The sequence below is a fragment of the Mus pahari genome, chromosome 21 (genome assembly GCF_900095145.1).
Source record: "Mus pahari chromosome 21, PAHARI_EIJ_v1.1, whole genome shotgun sequence".
NCBI lineage: Eukaryota > Metazoa > Chordata > Mammalia > Rodentia > Muridae > Mus > Mus pahari.
Genome location: NC_034610.1, coordinates 33,256,712 through 33,266,667, shown reverse-complemented (window position 1 = coordinate 33,266,667; position 9,956 = coordinate 33,256,712). Strand labels below are relative to the sequence as shown.

The 9,956-nt window shown below is 43.3% G+C and overlaps 1 protein-coding gene across 1 annotated transcript in view; it reads left to right on the top strand.

The window, feature by feature from the left end:
- The first annotated feature begins 2,266 nt into the window (after window positions 1-2,266).
- Window positions 2,267-9,956, top strand: part of Sash1 (SAM and SH3 domain containing 1) — a 227,095-nt gene continuing 219,405 nt past the window's right edge. Inside the window, exon 1 of the mRNA XM_029533050.1 lies at window positions 2,267-2,285. The gene's annotated coding sequence lies outside the window, so the exon portion shown is untranslated. The remainder of the gene's footprint in view (window positions 2,286-9,956) is intronic.

Sequence of the window (9,956 nt, the reverse complement as noted above, 5' to 3'; positions counted from 1 at the left end):
GCTTATGAAGCCGCAAAGTTTCCTTGTACATCAGGTCCCACTTTTTAGCTAATTTTTGCCTCTCATCTTTTGTTATAAATTTAAGCTTCAAGGTGGGAGAAGGCCTTGAAATGTTAGCGGGATGGTGGTTAGTGATGATTTCAAAAACCTGGAGAGAAGGCCCCAACTCTCCTGCCCGCTAGGGCTTAGCTCATACGCCATCACTGTGTGTGAACTTTGCTTTAGAAATCATTTATTGAATTCAGCCTCTGTACAAATAGATAAACTGACTCTGGTGATGGTTTATATAGGTCACTTCCTTTAAAGAGAGATGTAGGGAGACATCCCTTTCTGTCCTACCCAGAAATCTCAATACCACTGATACTGATGCTTTATAACTTAGCAACAGAGGCACATGCCCAGCCCTAGAGGCACAAGCCCAGCACTAGAGACAGAAAGGTCAGGAGTTCAAAGCCATCTTCAGCTACATAGCAAGTTCAAGGCTAGCTTGGGCTATATGAGACCTTGTCAAAAGAATAATAAGATCTCTACCTTTCATCTCTTCCCCTCCTCTTTTCTCTGCTCATGCACCCTTTCTCTCTTTCTATTCCCCCCCAATCTCTCGCCATGGTGACTCCCCTGGCCCCAATCTTTGGGGCCAGTGAACATGACCAAGAGCAGCTTCCTAATAAATTCGCTTTTAATATAAAAAAATTAAGTAATAGTAATAATGATATTCATCAACAAATAAACAAGAATGAAATAAAAAGCTAGTACTACTGCCTGGAGATGATTTAACACATTCTTAAGAGATAGCTTAATGAACAGTTCAGATCTTTCCCCTTGAAGACAGAACTCACAGCTCCAAGGGTCTTCTTTGGTGACTTTCGATGCCTCGCTCCATCATGTCGCATTCGCCATAAGAAGGAACAAAATTATTTTCTCTTTATATATTAGCACTAGTGCGTGGCTGTACATGTGTGTGCATGCCAGTGTTCCTGTAACAGTTAAAGGACAACTTTCAGGAGTAAATGCTGTCACTCCACCCTGTGTCCCAGGGATTAAACGCAGGATATCTGTTAACTTGTGTGGCAAGAGCCACTGAGCACCCTCTAGAGTGTGCTTTTTTTAAAAATATACACATTTTTAATGCAACTGTCTTCTCTTTCTTCACTGATGTGACTCACACGTAGACTTATCTGTGTGAACCAAACACAATACACACCAACTTTTTTTTTTTTTTTTTTTTTTTTTTTTTTTTTTTTGAGACAGGGTTTCTCCATGTAGCCCTGGCTGTCCTGGAACTCACTTTGTAGACCAGGCTGGCCTCGAACTCAGAAATCCACCTGCCTCTGCCTCCCGAGTGCTGGGATTAAAGGCGTGCGCCACCACACCCGGCTACACACCAACTTTTAAGCACTCTATGAAACTTGTATTTTGTTGGGTTATTTTTTTTTAAAGTACTAAAAATTCCCCCTTGAGATGCCTTTAAAAAATTAATGTTTTTATAACCTTTCTTTTCAGGGTTATTAAACTGAATGAAGTTATAGTAAACCCCGGATAGAGTTTGTGTGGGTGGAGTTAAACCTGGAGGATGGGCCAACTCCATAAAGCAGCCTCTGGATGGGGGAGGGGTGTATGGGGATGTGCTTAGATAGAGACAGTTTGTGCCCCGAGAGCATTAATTCTAGCACATTAAACTTGCCATGTTAAATGGATTTCTAGATGTTTCTCTGTGGAAGTCTTGGACTAGCCCCTTCCCCCTTCCCTTCCATGAGCCAAGAAAAGACAACCAGAACAATTCAATTTCAGTTTTTGGAAAAACTAAACACAAGTGAGCCAAACGGTATAAAGAGTCCTGGAGGCCCAGGAGGGAGGGGCGTTTCCATTCCTGATGTTCGCTCCCGATGCATCTGAAAGTCTGTTTAAGCACTCTGAAATGTATGTGCAAGCTCGTTTCTAAGGCATGTTTGGAGCCTTCGCTTTACAGGCTGAGAACCTAATAAGCCAGGCTTGTTTTCCTGTCACAGTGTCATACGTTAAGTGTTTGGAAGGAGCCCCAGCGAGGCCTCAGGAAGCAGATGCCGCCTCTGGACTTATCATCCTCCGGGCGATTTGTTTTAAAGTTCATAAGCTCAAGGGCTACATGAGTGTCCCACATCTGCCCTGAATTGAAAACAGCTTCCCACTAAGAGCCTTACATCAGAGCTGTGGATGCCTGAGTCAGAAAGGAAGTCCCGTATCATTTGAACGTATGGCTCGCTAGACCAGGAGCGGCTCTCTCCATGGAGGACCAAGACTTCGGGGTACGTAGGCTGTGGATTTTCAAGTTCTAAGATATTTGTTTTGTATTGTTCTGGTTGGTGTCCTTCTTGCTGTTAGACATGAGAGGACAATGGGGGGCGGGGGGAGACGTTCTGTGAGGAAGAAACTGAGCAAACTTCCAAGGAGCCAGGCAGCCTCCGTCTCGAACTGTGTTGCCAGGTCTTTGCGTTCTTCTGCGACTTGATATTCATTATATACGATACATTGATTTAATTATGCAGATATTCATTTTTCTCTAGGGCTCTAAAAAAAACAAAAAAAGAAGAAGAAGAAGAAGGATTTTGTAAGCCAAGAAAAGTTTTTACTGTAAAACTCCAAAGTTTTTCCACCCTCCGTTTATCTACAAAACCATTTTAAAAGATTTCCACACATGCTAAGAATGAAGGCTGGGACTCTGAACTTCATATTACAGGCCTCTGGGGACCTGGGGCCTGCAGAGTAACCGTTTACCGTCCGATAAGTCACTGAAATAGTGTCCTTCTCAGCTTTCTGGTTAACTGGGTATTCTCTGCGAGAACAATATTTTGAAGAGTGTGAAATGTGTGTGTGTGTGTGTATGTGTGTGTTCCATATGTATATGATACATGTGTGTATATGTATGGTGTGTGTGTATATGTATTATGTATGGTGTGTGTATGTGTGTGTGTGTGTGTGTGTGTCCAAGGAATAAAAAGGAAATAGAAAAGCACAAAGCTCTGAAAGTCAGGCTACAGGATGCACAGTTGCTAAGACTCCTTGTGTACCGTTTTGACTCTAGAACTATCTCTCCATTTGCTGTCTCTGAACAAGAGCAGACAGTGTTTAGTATGGTGACCAGGACTCGGGAAGACATGTCACTGGAGATACATGAAGTTAACAAGCCTTTGCTTGAGTGGGTCTCAAGGGGGTGATGGGTAATTAAAGGGGTCAGAGAAACGGTAGGGGAGGTATGCGGTGCCGTGGTTATGATTTGGACCAAATAACCATTCTGTTGTATGAGCCCTGCCCTGTGAGAATGTTCAGGAACCCCAAGACCCCAAGGAAAGCTGAGAGGGGAAAGTAACCTGGCCCATTTTCTTTTTTCAACTTGGTGCAGATGTGTTCATCAAAGGCATCCCAGCAACACAAACCCCCTCTGTTCCTTACGTTTCCCCCTGGTCTCAGAAACAATAGGCCCAGAGCAACCCAGTTGGCAGGTAGTGTTCTCATCTCAGTGCCCAAAGACTGCCTGCTCTTGACTGGTTGCCTTGGCTCTTGAAAAAGGGAAGGTTTATTTGAATGCCAGAATTTGACTGGAATCTGTGTCATGGGACTATGCCCTCTTAATGCCCCAGAGATAGAAGCTTTATTTTAGAGAAGGAAGCAAACACATTGGGGTTTGTCCTGGAGGGTGCAAAAGATGGATTGCTCAATGCAGACTGAAAGAAAGACTATCAGGCATGGGACAACCACCCCCGACCGGCCTAAGGCCACTAGCGGAGGTGCTTTAAAATCTAGAGGCACAGTGAATGCACAGGATCAGCTCCCTGTGCAGAGATGATTATGCGCACAACTTAATCTAATTTGTTTTATGTTTTGAAGCAGGGTCTCTTGTAGCCCAGGCTAGCCTCCAATTAACTAGGTAGTTGTGAATGAGCTTGACCTTCTGATACCCACCACCATCTCCAGAGTATTTGGATTATAGGAATGTCCTGTCACCGCCCCGCCCCCCAGTCAGATTATGCAGTGCCGGAGACTGAATCTAGGGATCTGTGCATAAGGCACACACACTGTACCAACTAAACCACAATCCCAGTCCTGTGTCTTGATCTACTGTATTAGTCAGGGTTTCTGTTCCTGCACAAACATCATGACCAAGAAGCAAGTTGGGGAGGAAAGGGTTTATTCAGCTGCTGTTGATCACCAAAGGATGCAGGACTGGAACTCAAGCAGGTCAGAAAGCAGGAGCTGATGCAGAGGCCATGGAGGAATGTTCTTTACTGGTTTGCTTCCCCTGGCTTGCTCAGCCTGCTCTCTTATAGAANCCAAGACTACCAGCCCAGAGATGGCACCACCCACAAGGGGNCNNNCCCCCTTGATCACTAATTGAGAAAATGTCCCACAGCTGGATCTCATGGAGGCATTTCCCCAACTAAAGCTCCTTTCTCTGTGATAACTCCAGCTGTGTCAAATTGACACAAAACTAGCCAGTACATCTACCTAACCTAGTTAATCCTCCTCTTTAGTTCTGCAGCTGTAGAGGCATGGGAATTACACTAAGGTGATATGCCAGAGACTTCCATAGTGCTACGTAGAAAATGGCTTCTTCAACAGCTATTACCTCAAGTGTACTCCACAACCTCCTGCCTCTTTTCTCACCAACAGAATGAGCAGGTTTTCACTGTGTCCTGTGCCCTCTTCCCTCAAGGCCCTCTTTTTACTACAGCTCCCTACTGGAACACCATTCGGTGACCTACAACTAGGGCACCAACTAGCCCTGCCGCCATGCAGGTTCACAGGCTCCTTGCTCCTTGAACATTCTGAAAGCCACACTTGGAATTCAGAGCACATTATCACCCAGAAACAAGCCCCGAGCTCAACTCCAGAATGCAAATTTATCCTAAAATAGAATATTCTAGAAACTTCTGGAAAGGAACAGAAAGTTTCTAAGTCCTGACAACTCTTGCTCCACTCACATCAAAATCATGAAAACATCCATGTGATGTCCCAAGATGCCTCTACTCCCTGGACCACAAACCTCTCTGAGAAAACTTGATACACAGCTTCAGGTGTTTTCTTTACTGATGTAAAAGTTTGAGGGCTCCAATTAAAATCAATACCAGGGCCAGGGAGATGGTTCAGCAGGTATGGGTGTCTGCTGCCAAGCCTGAGATCTCTGGGACCATGTGTTAAAAGGAGAGAAACATTTCTCACGAGTTATCCTATTATCTTCACACATGAACATGAGCATATATACACACAAATGCAATAAAATCCATACACTATAGATAATATATATATATATATAACAATGCCATAAATTGCATACATATATATACATATAATAGAATATTTTAAAATCATTCCACCAGATTTAACAGTGCATGCTTTTAATCCCAGCATTCAGGAAGCCGAAGCAAAAGTTCAAGACCAAACTGGGCTGCGCAGGGAGAATTTTAGAAGAAATGTATCCCCAGAAAAGTTATAAAATCCTCTCTTTCTGCATCTGCATTCTCATAACATCTCATAAGCCCCATTTCTACTAAGATTCCCACATGACTGTGACATTTGTTGTCACTTCCCTGTGCTCAAAACTGCTTAAAGATGGGGATTTCTCCAGAGCGTACTACAAGGCCTGATGGGAAGAAAATACTTGACACAAGAGTCCACGCATGCATATTCTGAAGGAGAGCAGACTCAGGACGGAAGCATGGATTGCATACTGAAGGGAAGACTCCTTCCTTAGGGACTGATGAGAAGTTCGGTAGACGGTTGCACAAAATTCCAAAGGAGCATTCATTTATGGCGGTCTCGTGAGTGTGTGGTCAACAGAGTTTGTCCCTCTTCACTGTACTGCTTACTTTTGTGGGAAATACTGAACTGTGGGCAAAAAGGGGACAGCAGAGGTGTAACAAACAGGTTCCAGTTCTGGTCTTCTGGCCTGTGGCAGAGTGGCCTTGGGGTTTCCTTGCCTTTCTTTCTTTCTTTCTTTCTTTCTTTCTTTCTTTCTTTCTTTCTTTCTTTCTTTTTTTTTCCTTCTGTAAGACAGAAGTGATGCCTGCCTTCAAGGTGTTGTAAGGATTAAGTGATAACCAGTCAGAAAGAATTGGCCAAGAGTTTGAGTCCTGTAGGGTGGAAGATGGATGTAAGTAAACAGTGTACCTGAATCTGGGCTGGCAGACACCGACTTTGAAGTCAAAAGGAACACCGGCCTCTGGCTTTGACTGCTTCTCCTATGCTATGCTATTGCATCAGCATGTTGATGTAACGCGTCCATAATCTGCCTCTGCCTTTTATCAGCACCTCTCTTGTCACTCAAAAGAAAATGACACGAAACCTGGGAGAGCAAGTGAGGGGAAAAGTTCAGGAGGTTTTTAAAAATAAGGGGAAAAAAAAATCACCCGAGGGAGAAGTGAGGTGAGCTCAATTTTCCATACATCATAACCAGGCAGAAGAACACAGTCTCCATCCCAGACAGTGTCGAGACATGTCTCAACATTCTTTCTGAAGCTTTAAAGATACTATTATATATCCGAACCCCATTGTTTCCCAAACATGAACATGAAGACAATTGGGCCAGGTGTGGCAGTGCCAACGACCTATGGCCCTAGCACTCAGGAACTTTATGAATTTACAAGGCCAGCCTGGTGTACCCATCTCAAAACAAACAAACCAAGAGAACAGAGGCCCTAGTTTCCACAGTATTAGAATTCAAGCCCAGAGTCTCTTGCATGCCAGACAAGCATTCTGCCCTTAAGCTCCATATAACACTATTCAAAAACCAGTTTTTACTTAGACTTAAAAAAAGATAGAAAGAAAGAAAGAAAGAAAGAAAGAAGGGAGGGAGGGAGGGAGGGAGGGAGGGAGAAGGAAAGAGATCACTTTTTTCTAGATTAGTTTTTGACAGTTTCATGTTCTAAAATAATTCTGTTATTCTTTTCTATTTTTAAATCTTAGTTTGTGTGTGTCTGTGTGTCTGTGTGTGTGTGTGTGTGTGTTACCTACATGCATGCTGTGCAACATTTGCATGCTTAATAACCACAGAGTCCAGAAGAGGGCATTAGCTCCCTGTAACTGGAGTTACAGCCTGTTGCGAGGTGCAGGGTGCTGCGAATAGAACCTGGGTTCTCTGGAAGAAGAGTCAGTGCTCATAACCACTGAACCATCCGTAACTCCAGCTCCGAGTTCCACTATTCCTATGCTTAATTCTGACCTCCAACTTCTCTTCAAATTGCTCTGAACCCTTTGATCTCATCGTCTTCAATCAAAAACAGGCATTTTTACCAGAGTCAGCACCTTCAACCAAAACCAAAGTCTGACCCAATGCTGTCAGATAGACAGGTATTGTGTAGGCCCTCTTTTTTCCATCTGTCTCAAGTTGATATTTTAATTTGTATTTTACTGAATTTATAGAATTAGTAATTTGATATTATAAGTATTTCTACGTAAAGCCTTCCAAGGCTATCTGATTCCATGGCTGTTTCTGCCATCCCTGTGTTAAGTCATTAGCGTGACCCTCAGATGATTTGGGTGTGGTTTAGGTGAATAGGTAGGTGGGTTAGAATGTGTGAAACATTCCCAAAAAGTGTTGTGCGACTTTGAGGAGCTCTCTTTTATGTCTGACTTAAAAGAATGTGAAATCACATCCTATATCAATCAGAAGAACACACACACACACACACACACACACACACACATCAGAGACGAAGAGAAGCCCCAGTAGCCTCCTTGTATGCCAGTTAAGAAGAAGAAGAAGAAGAAAAGGCTCTGTTAACTGTTAATGGACTTGCCCAACCCTTCATTTGCATTTTCTTCTTTCCTGGCTTCACAGAGAAGAACTCACCTAAAGCCCACTGGTGTGAATTCAGTGCCCTCCAGAGCCCGTGTACATCAGTTCAAGTGTCCTAGAAATAAATATTAAATTAAATTTTAATTTAATTGAAATTCTCAGTCAAAAGGACTTTCTCCATACACTGAATAAAAAGAGCTGATCTGTCCAAAAGTAGGTCAGATAGAAAAAAAAAAAAAAAAAAAGGCACTTTTGAGCGTTTGAAAGAATCCTGTTCTTTAAAAGAATAACTTTTCACAAATTCAACAGATACCTATTACAAATACCAAATTTAGTTAGTTATGCCTAAACAAGAACCATTTTTTTTGTCAGTTCATCTCATCATTAAACTGCCCCAAAACACAAGAAAACATAAGACATTAAAATGAAAATTATGAAATGAAAATGAAATAAAAATTAAAATGAAATCTATTTGTCAGCCAGACTTGAATTTTGAGTAACCCTTCCATTGGGCAAATGGATATTTAAAAAAACTAAATTTAAATAGGAGCCAGGGGTCATTTGTGAGACTAAAAAGAGATTCCATGAACATAAAAACCTCCATATCTGGTGCGTAAAGCGTACTGGACACTCACTATTTTGTTGGATAACTGCTGGGTTATTCTGGGCTAACTTAAGCCAGCTCCTTGACTGTCTCATTAGAGCCTGTTAACCCTGAGCTACGGCACAGCTGAGAATGGGTTGTTGCTGTGGGGAATTCTCAGACTGCATGTGGGTAGCACACCTAGAAAGGAAAGGCTCCTGGGAAATAAAGCGCAAGGATTATAGAACGTGTTTCCTAACCTCCTGCCAAAGGACTTGCTCTGGGCATTCAGCGGGGTGACTCCCCTCACCTCCCTCCATTCGTGATTAAAATAAATAAATAAATCAGTTTACTTATCCAACGAGGTTTCCTCTAAACACACTCTACAACGGAGTGATTTTTAAGGTAGTGTATTCATTGACCTGAAGTGTGTTAACAAAATAAGTAGCAAAGAAGTGACTTGGCATTATCCACGACATCTTGGGCACATGATCATCCTGAGAGGAGCAGGAGTGGGTTACAGAAGGTAAGAAATACCAACACAATTTGGGAATATAAAAATGGCTTGAGGGAGACAGTGGCAACTGATTAGGGGAGTCTGAAAAACACCTAAGGAGAAACTGACAAGCCTCAGAGGAGGAGGTAGAGTTGGGGTGCAGGGAAGGGGGGTGTCAGAGCATGTGAGAGGGCTGAAGTTAGGGTAGGGGTGTGGGGCTTTGGAAGTCATGGGAGCAACTAGAATCCCAGGTGCGGCTCCAGTCACCGTCCCAGCCGTGTCTGAGTAGCCAAGAAGCTGAGCCACCTGCTCAGGGTGAACCCTCAAACGGCCCTGTTTCCTGAAACTAGCTACAAAATTAGTGAAACTCTACCTTCTGAACGCAGCTCCCAAAAAGTGATGTTAAGCAGGATTTGCTTTCAGTTTTTAGTTTTTTTGGTTTGGGGATTTGTGTGTGTGTGGGGGGGGGATGTTGTTGTTGTCGTTGTTTTAGTAAAACATTCTAGCCAAGGCAGACGCTCCATCCAGTTCTCCCAACACCCACTCCGGCTGTGGTTGTGCCCCTGACCTTTCCCCTCTATTCTTGTGTTCCCTGTTGCTTGTCGAGGGTTCTTTTTCTCTCCGTGCAGGTCATGTCTCTTAAGTGTGTGTTTGGACTCATTTTCCTTTGCATAATCCAAGGAATCGCATACACCATGCCAGTTGTATTACCAGTCCTAGGATGAGCACAGAACCCAAATTCAAAGATGGTATCCAATATGGTCTTATCTAATTTGCCTGATTTTGTTTTTTTTTTGGGGGGGGGGGGTCTTGGGTTGTTGGTTGGTTGGTTGGTTGGTTTTTGTCTTAGAGAATATTGTATTCCTGGGATCAGAGACAGGTAGGTTTTTGTTTTCTTTGTGAAGGAGTCAGTAGGTCATAAACTTCAAGGTCTGACTAGTTACTGTGTCAAGAAGGCAGTCAGCCAACCCTCAGGCTGCCAAGGGGGAAAGCAAGTGGTCAGACAGTTTTCAGACAACCTGGCCCCTCCCTGCCCACTAGCAACCCAGGAGATGGAAGATTTCCTCTTTGTTGCAAGGGGTTTTGTTGTTGTTGTTGTTGTTGTT